This window comes from Cryptomeria japonica, unplaced genomic scaffold (assembly GCF_030272615.1).
Source record: "Cryptomeria japonica unplaced genomic scaffold, Sugi_1.0 HiC_scaffold_245, whole genome shotgun sequence".
In the NCBI taxonomy this organism is placed as follows: domain Eukaryota; kingdom Viridiplantae; phylum Streptophyta; class Pinopsida; order Cupressales; family Cupressaceae; genus Cryptomeria; species Cryptomeria japonica.
The window spans coordinates 124,318-140,797 of NW_026729067.1; the positions used below are offsets into that span (position 1 = coordinate 124,318).

A 16,480-nucleotide genomic window follows, 5' to 3' on the forward strand; every position below is an offset into this window, starting at 1 on the left:
CGAGCGCGCACTGGCCGAGGTGCACACCGATTTCACCTGGGTGCGCGCGCAGCACCTCGGGCGCACCGGGGTGCGCGCACAACGCCCGGGTTGCACCGTGGCCTGTGTGCTCGGGGCGCCTCGGGTGCGCGCTCGGTGTCGCCCCCGCGCGCGCGGTAGTGCGGGCAGCGCACCCCGGCCCGGCCCGGCCCCGACGAGAACGCAAACGGGCAAAAGGTTTATTCAAATAGCATTGCGACGCCCGGCGAAAAACTAAAAAAGGGTGCAACACCGGGACTTCCCGGGAGGTCACCCATCCCAGTACTACTCCGGCCCAAGCGCGCTTAACTGCGGAGTTCTGATGGGATCCGGTGCACTAACGCTGGTATGATCGCACCCGTTATGAGCTTGTCGCAGTGTGTACTTAGCAAACCGCGACCCACGTGCGAATCCACCCCGGCCACCCACCCCCGTCGAGGTGCACACCCTCCCTCGCGAAGTGCGCCCCGTTCGCCAAGTGTGAGCCCTGCCCGGGTGCGCGCACCTTGCTAGGGCGTCGGGTGTGCACCCGGCCCGGCCTACGTGCGTGCACCTGGAGGGGGCGTCGTGTGCGTGCAGTGTCCCGTCTGCAACGCGGTGCCCACACACCACCTCGGGCGCAACGACCTGCGCTCACATGTGGGCCGAGTGCACCTTGGTGCATGTTCGGGGCGCCTCGGGTGCACGCTCGATCTTGCCCCGGTGCACCAAGGCGCTCGGTTTGCCCCGGGTGCGCACTTGGTGCAAGGTGGGCACCCAAAATAGGGATCAAGCACCAAAACACAAGTTTCGGGATGCAAAATGGGACCCAAGGACCACAAATGCGTTCCAAGACCCATGATGGGTCCACGAGAACAAAAATGTGTTCCGAGACTTAATAAACAAATATTGGGTTTTAGGAGAAGAAACATGCTCTGATGCCCAAAACGAGAATCGACCCCGAAAAGGCCACAGGCCAAAAGTGGGATGCGAGACAAAAAAAAATGGGACCCGAGGACCAAAATTGGGTTCCCAGGTCGAAGACAGGGCAACCGGACAAGAAACGACCTCTAAGGCTCGAAATGAGTCCCGACGACTAAAACTTGACAAGAAGCACCCATCAGGCACCCAACTCGACACCCATGGGATGCCGACCCACCCGGGCTTCCACCTAGCACACCTTGGCACCCACCCACCCTCGCACCCAACCTCGCACCCAACTTAGCACCTTTGAACCCACATTGGCACTCACCCTGACCCTGGCACCTTGGAACCCACATTGGCACTCACCTTGACCCTGGCACCCACCTTTGCACTCACCTTGGGACCCACCCTGGCTCCCACCTCGGCACCCACCCAGACACCCACCTTGGTTCCTTGGCACCCACCTTGGATCCTTGGCACCCACCCCGACACCCACCTTGGCACGCAACTTGGCTACTTGCCACCCACCTTGGCTCCTTGACGCCCACCCCGACAACCACCCCGTGACCTACCCTGGCTAGGGTTGGTGCACACCCACCCTGGTGCCCACCTTGGCACCCACCCTATGACCCACCTTGGCACGCACCTTAGTACCCACCCCGTTACCCACCCTAGGACCCACCCCGTGACCCACCTTGGCCAGGGTGGGTGCCTTGGTGCGCACAACTTGCCTGGGCTGCACACCAGGGCGGGCTCAAGATGGCACCCGCGTTCCGTTTTTTTCACTATCTTTCAAAACGGAAATTTTAAAATCTCATTTTTTTCTTTTTTTTGCCTTTTCTGGAAATTAGTGAAGGCAGCGCATCAAAGGTGCGCAATGCTGGTGCGAACCCGGGAGCGCTCCGATGTGTGCTCCAAGGTGCGGCGTGCACGAAGTCCGAGCCCGGTTTGCCCCGGGTGCGCACCTCGCGTGCACCTTCGCCGGGGTGAGCACCTTGGCTGGGTTGCGCGCCCTGGTGCGTACCAAGGAGCGCTCTGAAGTGTGCTCCAAGGTGCGGCGTGCACGAAGTCGGAGCCCGGTTTGCCCCGGGTGTGCACCTCGGGTGCGCACCTCGCGTGCACCTTCGCTGCGGTGGGCACCTTGGCTGGGTTGCGCGCCTTGGTGGGCACCATGCAGTGCACGAAGTCGGAGCCCGGTTTGCCCCGGGCGCGCACCTCCGCCAGGGTGGGCACCTTGGTGCGCACAACTTGCCTGGGCTGCGCATCAGGAAGGGCTCAAGATGGCACCCGCGTTCCGTTTTTTTCACTATCTTTCAGAACGGAAATTTTAAAATATCGTTTTTTTTTTGCCTTTTCTGGAAATTAGTGAAGGCAGCGCATCAAAGGTGCGCAACGCTGGTGCGAACCTGGGAGCGCTCCGATGTGTGCTCCAAGGTGCGGCGTGCACGAAGTCGGAGCCCGGTTTGCCTCGGGTGCGCCCTGGTGGGCACCATGGTGCGCACCAAGGAGCGCTCCGAAGTGTGCTCCAAGGTGCGGCCTGCACGAAGTCGGAGCCCGGTTTGCCCCGGGTGTGCACCTCGGGTGGGCACCTTGGTGCGCATGCCTTGCCTGGGCTGCGCACCAGGGCGGGCTCAAGATGGCACCCGCGTTCCTTTTTTTTCACTATCTTTCAAAACGGAAATTTTAAAATCTCATTTTTTTTTGCCTTTTTCTGGAAATTAGTGAAGGCAGCGCATCAAAGGTGCGCACCTCGCTGCCCACCACGGTGCGCAACGCCGGTGGGCACCCGGGAGTGCTTCGAAGTGTGCTCCAAGGTGCTGCGTGCACGTTGTCGGAGCCCGGTTTGCCCCGGGTGCGCACCTCGCGTGCACCTTCGTCGGGGTGGGCACCTTGGCTTGGTTTGCCCCGGCTGCGCTCCGAAGCGGGGTTATTGGAGCGCCGCCTCTTTTTTTGTCGGAGCGTTTGGTGGGGTTTCTCGCATTGGCTCTTCCGAGGCCCGGTTGCCACCCTGGCGCGCACGAAGTCGGAAGTAGGGTTAATTGCCCGGGTGCGCACCTTTGCCAGGGTGGCACCTTACCTGGGCTGCGCACCAGGGCGGGCTCAAGATGGCACGCGCGTTCCGTTTTTTTCACTATCTTTCAAAACGGAAATTTTAAAATCTCCTTTTTTTTTTGCCTTTTCTGGAAATTAGTGAAGGCAGCGCATCAAAGGTGCGCACCTCGCTGCCCACCTTGGTGTGCTCTGAGGTGCGCACCCGGGAGCGCTACGAAGTGTGCTCCAAGGTGCGGCGTGCACGTTGTCGGAGCCCGGTTTGCCCCGGGTGCGCACCTCGCCTGCACCTTGGCCGGGGTGGGCACCTTGGCTGGGTTTGCCCAGGGTGCGCTCCGAAGCGGGGTTACTGGAGCGCCCCCTCTTTTTTTGTCAGAGAGTTTGGTGGGGTTTCTCGCATTGGCTCTTCCCAGGCCCGGTTGTTGGGTGCGCTCCCACCCTGGCGCGCGCGAAGTTGGAAGTTGGGTTAATTGCCCGGGCGCGCACCTTCGCCAGGGTGGGCACCTTGGTGCGCAAACCTTGGCTGGGCTGCGCACCAGGGCGGGCTCAAGATGGCACCAGCATTCCCTTTTTCTCACTATCTTTCAAAACGGAAATTTTAAAATCTCGTTTTTTTTTTGCCTTTTATGGAAATTAGTGAAGGCATCGCATCAAAGGTGCGCACCTCGCTGCCCACCTTGGTGTGCTCCGAGGTGCCCACCACGGTGCGCAACGCCGGTGCGAACCCGGGAGCGCCCCGATGTGTGCTCCAAGGTGCGGCGTGCACGAAGTCGGACCCCGGTTTGCCCCGGGTGCGCACCTCGCGTGCACCTTGGTGCGCACACCTTGGCTGGGTTGCGCGGCCTGGTGGGCACCATGGTGCGCACCAAGGAGCGCTCCGAAGTGTGCTCCAAGGTGCGGCGTGCACGAAGTCGGAGCCCGGTTTGCCCCGGGTGCGCACCTTCGCCGCGGTGGGCACCATGGCGTGCACGAAGTCGGAGCCCGGTTTGCCCCGGGTGCGCACCTCGCGTGCACCTTCGCCGGGGTGGGCACCTCGGCTGGGTTGCGCGCCCTGGTGCGCACCAAGGAGCGCTCTGAAGTGTGCTCCAAGGTGCGGCGTGCACGAAGTCGGAGCCCGGTTTGCCCCGGGTGTGCACCTCGCGTGCACCTTCGCTGCGGTGGGCACCTTGGCTGGGTTGCGCGCCTTGGTGGGCACCATGCAGTGCACGAAGTCGGAGCCCGGTTTGCCCCGGGCGCGCACCTCCGCCAGGGTGGGCACCTTGGTGCGCACAACTTGCCTGGGCTGCGCACCAGGAAGGGCTCAAGATGGCACCCGCGTTCCGTTTTTTTCACTATCTTTCAGAACGGAAATTTTAAAATATCGTTTTTTTTTGCCTTTTCTGGAAATTAGTGAAGGCAGCGCATCAAAGGTGCGCAACGCTGGTGCGAACCTGGGAGCGCTCCGATGTGTGCTCCAAGGTGCGGCGTGCACGAAGTCGGACCCCGGTTTGCCCCGGGTGCGCACCTCGCGTGCACCTTGGTGCGCACACCTTGGCTGGGTTGCGCGCCCTGGTGGGCACCATGGTGCGCACCAAGGAGCGCTCCGAAGTGTGCTCCAAGGTGCGGCGTGCACGAAGTCGGAGCCCGGTTTGCCCCGGGTGCGCACCTCGCGTGCACCTTCGCCGCGGTGGGCACCATGGCGTGCACGAAGTCGGAGCCCGGTTTGCCCCGGGTGCGCACCTCGCGTGCACCTTCGCCGGGGTGGGCACCTTAGTGTGCAGACCTTGGCTGGGTTGCGCGCCCTGGTGGGCACCATGGTGCGCACCAAGGAGCGCTCCGAAGTGTGCTCCAAGGTGCGGCCTGCACGAAGTCGGAGCCCGGTTTGCCCCGGGTGTGCACCTCGGGTGGGCACCTTGGTGCGCATGCCTTGCCTGGGCTGCGCACCAGGGCGGGCTCAAGATGGCACCCGCGTTCCTTTTTTTTCACTATCTTTCAAAACGGAAATTTTAAAATCTCATTTTTTTTTGCCTTTTTCTGGAAATTAGTGAAGGCAGCGCATCAAAGGTGCGCACCTCGCTGCCCACCACGGTGCGCAACGCCGGTGGGCACCCGGGAGTGCTTCGAAGTGTGCTCCAAGGTGCTGCGTGCACGTTGTCGGAGCCCGGTTTGCCCCGGGTGCGCACCTCGCGTGCACCTTCGTCGGGGTGGGCACCTTGGCTGGGTTTGCCCCGGCTGCGCTCCGAAGCGGGGTTATTGGAGCGCCGCCTCTTTTTTTGTCGGAGCGTTTGGTGGGGTTTCTCGCATTGGCTCTTCCGAGGCCCGGTTGCCACCCTGGCGCGCACGAAGTCGGAAGTAGGGTTAATTGCCCGGGTGCGCACCTTTGCCAGGGTGGGCACCTTACCTGGGCTGCGCACCAGGGCGGGCTCAAGATGGCACGCGCGTTCCGTTTTTTTCACTATCTTTCAAAACGGAAATTTTAAAATCTCCTTTTTTTTTTGCCTTTTCTGGAAATTAGTGAAGGCAGCGCATCAAAGGTGCGCACCTCGCTGCCCACCTTGGTGTGCTCTGAGGTGCGCACCCGGGAGCGCTACGAAGTGTGCTCCAAGGTGCGGCGTGCACGTTGTCGGAGCCCGGTTTGCCCCGGGTGCGCACCTCGCCTGCACCTTGGCCGGGGTGGGCACCTTGGCTGGGTTTGCCCAGGGTGCGCTCCGAAGCGGGGTTACTGGAGCGCCCCCTCTTTTTTTGTCAGAGCGTTTGGTGGGGTTTCTCGCATTGGCTCTTCCCAGGCCCGGTTGTTGGGTGCGCTCCCACCCTGGCGCGCGCGAAGTTGGAAGTTGGGTTAATTGCCCGGGCGCGCACCTTCGCCAGGGTGGGCACCTTGGTGCGCACACCTTGGCTGGGCTGCGCACCAGGGCGGGCTCAAGATGGCACCAGCATTCCCTTTTTCTCACTATCTTTCAAAACGGAAATTTTAAAATCTCGTTTTTTTTTTGCCTTTTATGGAAATTAGTGAAGGCATCGCATCAAAGGTGCGCACCTCGCTGCCCACCTTGGTGTGCTCCGAGGTGCCCACCACGGTGCGCAACGCCGGTGCGAACCCGGGAGCGCCCCGATGTGTGCTCCAAGGTGCGGCGTGCACGAAGTCGGACCCCGGTTTGCCCCGGGTGCGCACCTCGCGTGCACCTTGGTGCGCACACCTTGGCTGGGTTGCGCGGCCTGGTGGGCACCATGGTGCGCACCAAGGAGCGCTCCGAAGTGTGCTCCAAGGTGCGGCGTGCACGAAGTCGGAGCCCGGTTTGCCCCGGGTACGCACCTCGCGTGCACCTTCGCCGGGGTGGGCACCTCGGCTGGGTTGCGCGCCCTGGTGCGCACCAAGGAGCGCTCCGAAGTGTGCTCCAAGGTGCGGCGTGCACGAAGTCGGAGCCCGGTTTGCCCCGGGTGCGCACCTTCGCCGCGGTGCGCACCATGGCGTGCACGAAGTCGGAGCCCGGTTTGCCCCGGGTGCGCACCTCGCGTGCACCTTCGGCGGGGTTGCGCGCCCTGGTGGGCACCATGGTGCGCACCAAGGAGCGCTCCGAAGTGTGCTCCAAGGTGCGGCGTGCACGAAGTCGGAGCCCGGTTTGCCCCGGGTGCGCACCTCGCGTGCACCTTCGGCGGGGTTGCGCGCCCTGGTGGGCACCATGGTGCGCACCAAGGAGCGCTCCGAAGTGTGCTCCAAGGTGCGGCGTGCACGAAGTCGGAGCCCGGTTTGCCCCGGGTGCGCACCTCGCGTGCACCTTCGCCGCGGTGGGCACCATGGCGTGCACGAAGTCGGAGCCCGGTTTGCCCCGGGTGCGCACCTCGCGTGCACCTTCGCCGGGGTGGGCACCTCGGCTGGGTTGCGCGCCCTGGTGCGCACCAAGGAGCGCTCCGAAGTGTGCTCCAAGGTGCGGCGTGCACGAAGTCGGAGCCCGGTTTGCCCCGGGTGCGCACCTCGCGTGCACCTTCGCCAGGGTGGGCACCTCGGTGCGCACACCTTCTCAATGTTTTCTTGCCTTTTCTGGAAATTGGTGAAGGCAGCGCATCAAAGGTGCGCACCTCGGTGTGCTCCGAGGTGCGAACCCGAGAGCGCTCCGAGGTGCCCACGAAGTCGAAAGTCGGGTTAATTGCATTGTTTTCCCCGGGTGCGCTCCGAGGTGCGCAACATCGGCGCGCACCAAGGAGGGCTCCGAAGTGTGCTCCAAGGTGCGCACGATGGCGTGCACCTCTGGTGCGCACGATTCGGAGCTCGGTTTGACCGGGGTGCGCACACCTTGGCTGGGTTGCGCACCTTTTGTGCGCTCCAAGGTGCGCACGAAGTCGGAGCTCGGTTTGCCCCGGGTGCGCACCTTCGCCAGGGTGCGCACCTTGATGCGCACGCCTTGGCTGGGCTGCGCACCTTGGTGGGCGCCATGGTGCGCACCTTTCGTGCGCTCCAAGGTGCGCACGAAGTCGGAGCTCGGTTTGCCCCGGGTGCGCACCTTGGTGGGCGCCATGGTGCACTCCGAGGTGCCCAAGATTGGTGCGCACCAAGGAGCGCTCCGAAGTGCGCTCCAAGGTGCGCGCGAAGTCGAAAGTTGGGTTAATTGTCCGGTTTGCCTCGGGTGCGCACCTTGCGTGCACCTTCGCCAGGGTGGGCGCCTTGGTGCGCACACCTTGGCTGGGCTGCGCACACCTTGGCACCCGCGTTTCCTTCATTTTAAATTTTTTTTTTTTACAATCTCTCAAGTGGGAAATTCTATAATCTCAACTTTTTTTGCCTTTTCAGGAAACTTTTGAATGGAGCGCATCATTGGTGCGCTCCGAAGTGTGCTCCAAAGCTCTCTCCAGCTGCGTGCACCTGCCCCGGCCGCGCACCCGGCCCCGCCCAGCTTCGCTCACCTGTCCCGGGCGTCTGGTGCGGAACCTTAGAGTAAGAAACATCACCGTGCACCTTGGCCAACGTGCGCGACTCGACCGAGCGCGCACTGGCCGAGGTGCACACCGATTTCACCTGGGTGCGCGCGCAGCACCTCGGGCGCACCGGGGTGCGCGCACAACGCCCGGGTTGCACCGTGGCCTGTGTGCTCGGGGCGCCTCGGGTGCGCGCTCGGTGTCGCCCCCGCGCGCGCGGTAGTGCGGGCAGCGCACCCCGGCCCGGCCCGGCCCCGACGAGAACGCAAACGGGCAAAAGGTTTATTCAAATAGCATTGCGACGCCCGGCGAAAAACTAAAAAAGGGTGCAACACCGGGACTTCCCGGGAGGTCACCCATCCCAGTACTACTCCGGCCCAAGCGCGCTTAACTGCGGAGTTCTGATGGGATCCGGTGCACTAACGCTGGTATGATCGCACCCGTTATGAGCTTGTCGCAGTGTGTACTTAGCAAACCGCGACCCACGTGCGAATCCACCCCGGCCACCCACCCCCGTCGAGGTGCACACCCTCCCTCGCGAAGTGCGCCCCGTTCGCCAAGTGTGAGCCCTGCCCGGGTGCGCGCACCTTGCTAGGGCGTCGGGTGTGCACCCGGCCCGGCCTACGTGCGTGCACCTGGAGGGGGCGTCGTGTGCGTGCAGTGTCCCGTCTGCAACGCGGTGCCCACACACCACCTCGGGCGCAACGACCTGCGCTCACATGTGGGCCGAGTGCACCTTGGTGCATGTTCGGGGCGCCTCGGGTGCACGCTCGATCTTGCCCCGGTGCACCAAGGCGCTCGGTTTGCCCCGGGTGCGCACTTGGTGCAAGGTGGGCACCCAAAATAGGGATCAAGCACCAAAACACAAGTTTCGGGATGCAAAATGGGACCCAAGGACCACAAATGCGTTCCAAGACCCATGATGGGTCCACGAGAACAAAAATGTGTTCCGAGACTTAATAAACAAATATTGGGTTTTAGGAGAAGAAACATGCTCTGATGCCCAAAACGAGAATCGACCCCGAAAAGGCCACAGGCCAAAAGTGGGATGCGAGACAAAAAAAAATGGGACCCGAGGACCAAAATTGGGTTCCCAGGTCGAAGACAGGGCAACCGGACAAGAAACGACCTCTAAGGCTCGAAATGAGTCCCGACGACTAAAACTTGACAAGAAGCACCCATCAGGCACCCAACTCGACACCCATGGGATGCCGACCCACCCGGGCTTCCACCTAGCACACCTTGGCACCCACCCACCCTCGCACCCAACCTCGCACCCAACTTAGCACCTTTGAACCCACATTGGCACTCACCCTGACCCTGGCACCTTGGAACCCACATTGGCACTCACCTTGACCCTGGCACCCACCTTTGCACTCACCTTGGGACCCACCCTGGCTCCCACCTCGGCACCCACCCAGACACCCACCTTGGTTCCTTGGCACCCACCTTGGATCCTTGGCACCCACCCCGACACCCACCTTGGCACGCAACTTGGCTACTTGCCACCCACCTTGGCTCCTTGACGCCCACCCCGACAACCACCCCGTGACCTACCCTGGCTAGGGTTGGTGCACACCCACCCTGGTGCCCACCTTGGCACCCACCCTATGACCCACCTTGGCACGCACCTTAGTACCCACCCCGTTACCCACCCTAGGACCCACCCCGTGACCCACCTTGGCCAGGGTGGGTGCCTTGGTGCGCACAACTTGCCTGGGCTGCACACCAGGGCGGGCTCAAGATGGCACCCGCGTTCCGTTTTTTTCACTATCTTTCAAAACGGAAATTTTAAAATCTCATTTTTTTCTTTTTTTTGCCTTTTCTGGAAATTAGTGAAGGCAGCGCATCAAAGGTGCGCAATGCTGGTGCGAACCCGGGAGCGCTCCGATGTGTGCTCCAAGGTGCGGCGTGCACGAAGTCCGAGCCCGGTTTGCCCCGGGTGCGCACCTCGCGTGCACCTTCGCCGGGGTGAGCACCTTGGCTGGGTTGCGCGCCCTGGTGCGTACCAAGGAGCGCTCTGAAGTGTGCTCCAAGGTGCGGCGTGCACGAAGTCGGAGCCCGGTTTGCCCCGGGTGTGCACCTCGGGTGCGCACCTCGCGTGCACCTTCGCTGCGGTGGGCACCTTGGCTGGGTTGCGCGCCTTGGTGGGCACCATGCAGTGCACGAAGTCGGAGCCCGGTTTGCCCCGGGCGCGCACCTCCGCCAGGGTGGGCACCTTGGTGCGCACAACTTGCCTGGGCTGCGCATCAGGAAGGGCTCAAGATGGCACCCGCGTTCCGTTTTTTTCACTATCTTTCAGAACGGAAATTTTAAAATATCGTTTTTTTTTGCCTTTTCTGGAAATTAGTGAAGGCAGCGCATCAAAGGTGCGCAACGCTGGTGCGAACCTGGGAGCGCTCCGATGTGTGCTCCAAGGTGCGGCGTGCACGAAGTCGGAGCCCGGTTTGCCTCGGGTGCGCCCTGGTGGGCACCATGGTGCGCACCAAGGAGCGCTCCGAAGTGTGCTCCAAGGTGCGGCCTGCACGAAGTCGGAGCCCGGTTTGCCCCGGGTGTGCACCTCGGGTGGGCACCTTGGTGCGCATGCCTTGCCTGGGCTGCGCACCAGGGCGGGCTCAAGATGGCACCCGCGTTCCTTTTTTTTCACTATCTTTCAAAACGGAAATTTTAAAATCTCATTTTTTTTTGCCTTTTTCTGGAAATTAGTGAAGGCAGCGCATCAAAGGTGCGCACCTCGCTGCCCACCACGGTGCGCAACGCCGGTGGGCACCCGGGAGTGCTTCGAAGTGTGCTCCAAGGTGCTGCGTGCACGTTGTCGGAGCCCGGTTTGCCCCGGGTGCGCACCTCGCGTGCACCTTCGTCGGGGTGGGCACCTTGGCTTGGTTTGCCCCGGCTGCGCTCCGAAGCGGGGTTATTGGAGCGCCGCCTCTTTTTTTGTCGGAGCGTTTGGTGGGGTTTCTCGCATTGGCTCTTCCGAGGCCCGGTTGCCACCCTGGCGCGCACGAAGTCGGAAGTAGGGTTAATTGCCCGGGTGCGCACCTTTGCCAGGGTGGCACCTTACCTGGGCTGCGCACCAGGGCGGGCTCAAGATGGCACGCGCGTTCCGTTTTTTTCACTATCTTTCAAAACGGAAATTTTAAAATCTCCTTTTTTTTTTGCCTTTTCTGGAAATTAGTGAAGGCAGCGCATCAAAGGTGCGCACCTCGCTGCCCACCTTGGTGTGCTCTGAGGTGCGCACCCGGGAGCGCTACGAAGTGTGCTCCAAGGTGCGGCGTGCACGTTGTCGGAGCCCGGTTTGCCCCGGGTGCGCACCTCGCCTGCACCTTGGCCGGGGTGGGCACCTTGGCTGGGTTTGCCCAGGGTGCGCTCCGAAGCGGGGTTACTGGAGCGCCCCCTCTTTTTTTGTCAGAGAGTTTGGTGGGGTTTCTCGCATTGGCTCTTCCCAGGCCCGGTTGTTGGGTGCGCTCCCACCCTGGCGCGCGCGAAGTTGGAAGTTGGGTTAATTGCCCGGGCGCGCACCTTCGCCAGGGTGGGCACCTTGGTGCGCAAACCTTGGCTGGGCTGCGCACCAGGGCGGGCTCAAGATGGCACCAGCATTCCCTTTTTCTCACTATCTTTCAAAACGGAAATTTTAAAATCTCGTTTTTTTTTTGCCTTTTATGGAAATTAGTGAAGGCATCGCATCAAAGGTGCGCACCTCGCTGCCCACCTTGGTGTGCTCCGAGGTGCCCACCACGGTGCGCAACGCCGGTGCGAACCCGGGAGCGCCCCGATGTGTGCTCCAAGGTGCGGCGTGCACGAAGTCGGACCCCGGTTTGCCCCGGGTGCGCACCTCGCGTGCACCTTGGTGCGCACACCTTGGCTGGGTTGCGCGGCCTGGTGGGCACCATGGTGCGCACCAAGGAGCGCTCCGAAGTGTGCTCCAAGGTGCGGCGTGCACGAAGTCGGAGCCCGGTTTGCCCCGGGTGCGCACCTTCGCCGCGGTGGGCACCATGGCGTGCACGAAGTCGGAGCCCGGTTTGCCCCGGGTGCGCACCTCGCGTGCACCTTCGCCGGGGTGGGCACCTCGGCTGGGTTGCGCGCCCTGGTGCGCACCAAGGAGCGCTCTGAAGTGTGCTCCAAGGTGCGGCGTGCACGAAGTCGGAGCCCGGTTTGCCCCGGGTGTGCACCTCGCGTGCACCTTCGCTGCGGTGGGCACCTTGGCTGGGTTGCGCGCCTTGGTGGGCACCATGCAGTGCACGAAGTCGGAGCCCGGTTTGCCCCGGGCGCGCACCTCCGCCAGGGTGGGCACCTTGGTGCGCACAACTTGCCTGGGCTGCGCACCAGGAAGGGCTCAAGATGGCACCCGCGTTCCGTTTTTTTCACTATCTTTCAGAACGGAAATTTTAAAATATCGTTTTTTTTTGCCTTTTCTGGAAATTAGTGAAGGCAGCGCATCAAAGGTGCGCAACGCTGGTGCGAACCTGGGAGCGCTCCGATGTGTGCTCCAAGGTGCGGCGTGCACGAAGTCGGACCCCGGTTTGCCCCGGGTGCGCACCTCGCGTGCACCTTGGTGCGCACACCTTGGCTGGGTTGCGCGCCCTGGTGGGCACCATGGTGCGCACCAAGGAGCGCTCCGAAGTGTGCTCCAAGGTGCGGCGTGCACGAAGTCGGAGCCCGGTTTGCCCCGGGTGCGCACCTCGCGTGCACCTTCGCCGCGGTGGGCACCATGGCGTGCACGAAGTCGGAGCCCGGTTTGCCCCGGGTGCGCACCTCGCGTGCACCTTCGCCGGGGTGGGCACCTTAGTGTGCAGACCTTGGCTGGGTTGCGCGCCCTGGTGGGCACCATGGTGCGCACCAAGGAGCGCTCCGAAGTGTGCTCCAAGGTGCGGCCTGCACGAAGTCGGAGCCCGGTTTGCCCCGGGTGTGCACCTCGGGTGGGCACCTTGGTGCGCATGCCTTGCCTGGGCTGCGCACCAGGGCGGGCTCAAGATGGCACCCGCGTTCCTTTTTTTTCACTATCTTTCAAAACGGAAATTTTAAAATCTCATTTTTTTTTGCCTTTTTCTGGAAATTAGTGAAGGCAGCGCATCAAAGGTGCGCACCTCGCTGCCCACCACGGTGCGCAACGCCGGTGGGCACCCGGGAGTGCTTCGAAGTGTGCTCCAAGGTGCTGCGTGCACGTTGTCGGAGCCCGGTTTGCCCCGGGTGCGCACCTCGCGTGCACCTTCGTCGGGGTGGGCACCTTGGCTGGGTTTGCCCCGGCTGCGCTCCGAAGCGGGGTTATTGGAGCGCCGCCTCTTTTTTTGTCGGAGCGTTTGGTGGGGTTTCTCGCATTGGCTCTTCCGAGGCCCGGTTGCCACCCTGGCGCGCACGAAGTCGGAAGTAGGGTTAATTGCCCGGGTGCGCACCTTTGCCAGGGTGGGCACCTTACCTGGGCTGCGCACCAGGGCGGGCTCAAGATGGCACGCGCGTTCCGTTTTTTTCACTATCTTTCAAAACGGAAATTTTAAAATCTCCTTTTTTTTTTGCCTTTTCTGGAAATTAGTGAAGGCAGCGCATCAAAGGTGCGCACCTCGCTGCCCACCTTGGTGTGCTCTGAGGTGCGCACCCGGGAGCGCTACGAAGTGTGCTCCAAGGTGCGGCGTGCACGTTGTCGGAGCCCGGTTTGCCCCGGGTGCGCACCTCGCCTGCACCTTGGCCGGGGTGGGCACCTTGGCTGGGTTTGCCCAGGGTGCGCTCCGAAGCGGGGTTACTGGAGCGCCCCCTCTTTTTTTGTCAGAGCGTTTGGTGGGGTTTCTCGCATTGGCTCTTCCCAGGCCCGGTTGTTGGGTGCGCTCCCACCCTGGCGCGCGCGAAGTTGGAAGTTGGGTTAATTGCCCGGGCGCGCACCTTCGCCAGGGTGGGCACCTTGGTGCGCACACCTTGGCTGGGCTGCGCACCAGGGCGGGCTCAAGATGGCACCAGCATTCCCTTTTTCTCACTATCTTTCAAAACGGAAATTTTAAAATCTCGTTTTTTTTTTGCCTTTTATGGAAATTAGTGAAGGCATCGCATCAAAGGTGCGCACCTCGCTGCCCACCTTGGTGTGCTCCGAGGTGCCCACCACGGTGCGCAACGCCGGTGCGAACCCGGGAGCGCCCCGATGTGTGCTCCAAGGTGCGGCGTGCACGAAGTCGGACCCCGGTTTGCCCCGGGTGCGCACCTCGCGTGCACCTTGGTGCGCACACCTTGGCTGGGTTGCGCGGCCTGGTGGGCACCATGGTGCGCACCAAGGAGCGCTCCGAAGTGTGCTCCAAGGTGCGGCGTGCACGAAGTCGGAGCCCGGTTTGCCCCGGGTACGCACCTCGCGTGCACCTTCGCCGGGGTGGGCACCTCGGCTGGGTTGCGCGCCCTGGTGCGCACCAAGGAGCGCTCCGAAGTGTGCTCCAAGGTGCGGCGTGCACGAAGTCGGAGCCCGGTTTGCCCCGGGTGCGCACCTTCGCCGCGGTGCGCACCATGGCGTGCACGAAGTCGGAGCCCGGTTTGCCCCGGGTGCGCACCTCGCGTGCACCTTCGGCGGGGTTGCGCGCCCTGGTGGGCACCATGGTGCGCACCAAGGAGCGCTCCGAAGTGTGCTCCAAGGTGCGGCGTGCACGAAGTCGGAGCCCGGTTTGCCCCGGGTGCGCACCTCGCGTGCACCTTCGGCGGGGTTGCGCGCCCTGGTGGGCACCATGGTGCGCACCAAGGAGCGCTCCGAAGTGTGCTCCAAGGTGCGGCGTGCACGAAGTCGGAGCCCGGTTTGCCCCGGGTGCGCACCTCGCGTGCACCTTCGCCGCGGTGGGCACCATGGCGTGCACGAAGTCGGAGCCCGGTTTGCCCCGGGTGCGCACCTCGCGTGCACCTTCGCCGGGGTGGGCACCTCGGCTGGGTTGCGCGCCCTGGTGCGCACCAAGGAGCGCTCCGAAGTGTGCTCCAAGGTGCGGCGTGCACGAAGTCGGAGCCCGGTTTGCCCCGGGTGCGCACCTCGCGTGCACCTTCGCCAGGGTGGGCACCTCGGTGCGCACACCTTCTCAATGTTTTCTTGCCTTTTCTGGAAATTGGTGAAGGCAGCGCATCAAAGGTGCGCACCTCGGTGTGCTCCGAGGTGCGAACCCGAGAGCGCTCCGAGGTGCCCACGAAGTCGAAAGTCGGGTTAATTGCATTGTTTTCCCCGGGTGCGCTCCGAGGTGCGCAACATCGGCGCGCACCAAGGAGGGCTCCGAAGTGTGCTCCAAGGTGCGCACGATGGCGTGCACCTCTGGTGCGCACGATTCGGAGCTCGGTTTGACCGGGGTGCGCACACCTTGGCTGGGTTGCGCACCTTTTGTGCGCTCCAAGGTGCGCACGAAGTCGGAGCTCGGTTTGCCCCGGGTGCGCACCTTCGCCAGGGTGCGCACCTTGATGCGCACGCCTTGGCTGGGCTGCGCACCTTGGTGGGCGCCATGGTGCGCACCTTTCGTGCGCTCCAAGGTGCGCACGAAGTCGGAGCTCGGTTTGCCCCGGGTGCGCACCTTGGTGGGCGCCATGGTGCACTCCGAGGTGCCCAAGATTGGTGCGCACCAAGGAGCGCTCCGAAGTGCGCTCCAAGGTGCGCGCGAAGTCGAAAGTTGGGTTAATTGTCCGGTTTGCCTCGGGTGCGCACCTTGCGTGCACCTTCGCCAGGGTGGGCGCCTTGGTGCGCACACCTTGGCTGGGCTGCGCACACCTTGGCACCCGCGTTTCCTTCATTTTAAATTTTTTTTTTTTACAATCTCTCAAGTGGGAAATTCTATAATCTCAACTTTTTTTGCCTTTTCAGGAAACTTTTGAATGGAGCGCATCATTGGTGCGCTCCGAAGTGTGCTCCAAAGCTCTCTCCAGCTGCGTGCACCTGCCCCGGCCGCGCACCCGGCCCCGCCCAGCTTCGCTCACCTGTCCCGGGCGTCTGGTGCGGAACCTTAGAGTAAGAAACATCACCGTGCACCTTGGCCAACGTGCGCGACTCGACCGAGCGCGCACTGGCCGAGGTGCACACCGATTTCACCTGGGTGCGCGCGCAGCACCTCGGGCGCACCGGGGTGCGCGCACAACGCCCGGGTTGCACCGTGGCCTGTGTGCTCGGGGCGCCTCGGGTGCGCGCTCGGTGTCGCCCCCGCGCGCGCGGTAGTGCGGGCAGCGCACCCCGGCCCGGCCCGGCCCCGACGAGAACGCAAACGGGCAAAAGGTTTATTCAAATAGCATTGCGACGCCCGGCAAAAAACTAAAAAAGGGTGCAACACCGGGACTTCCCGGGAGGTCACCCATCCCAGTACTACTCCGGCCCAAGCGCGCTTAACTGCGGAGTTCTGATGGGATCCGGTGCACTAACGCTGGTATGATCGCACCCGTTATGAGCTTGTCGCAGTGTGTACTTAGCAAACCGCGACCCACGTGCGAATCCACCCCGGCCACCCACCCCCGTCGAGGTGCACACCCTCCCTCGCGAAGTGCGCCCCGTTCGCCAAGTGTGAGCCCTGCCCGGGTGCGCGCACCTTGCTAGGGCGTCGGGTGTGCACCCGGCCCGGCCTACGTGCGTGCACCTGGAGGGGGCGTCGTGTGCGTGCAGTGTCCCGTCTGCAACGCGGTGCCCACACACCACCTC

At 63.0% G+C, this 16,480-nt stretch overlaps 3 non-coding genes across 3 annotated transcripts; all 3 read right to left on the reverse strand.

Moving 5' to 3' along the window:
- Nucleotides 1–259: 259 nt before the first annotated feature.
- LOC131869381 (5S ribosomal RNA) lies at nt 260–378 on the reverse strand. The gene has a single exon (XR_009367764.1). It is a non-coding gene; the product is annotated as a 5S ribosomal RNA (ribosomal RNA).
- Nucleotides 379–8,183: 7,805 nt separating this feature from the next.
- On the reverse strand, nt 8,184–8,302 carry LOC131869382 (5S ribosomal RNA). The gene has a single exon (XR_009367765.1). It is a non-coding gene; the product is annotated as a 5S ribosomal RNA (ribosomal RNA).
- A 7,804-nt stretch (nt 8,303–16,106) lies between these two features.
- Nucleotides 16,107–16,225, reverse strand: LOC131869351 (5S ribosomal RNA). Its single transcript, XR_009367735.1, has one exon. It is a non-coding gene; the product is annotated as a 5S ribosomal RNA (ribosomal RNA).
- Nucleotides 16,226–16,480: the final 255 nt, after the last annotated feature.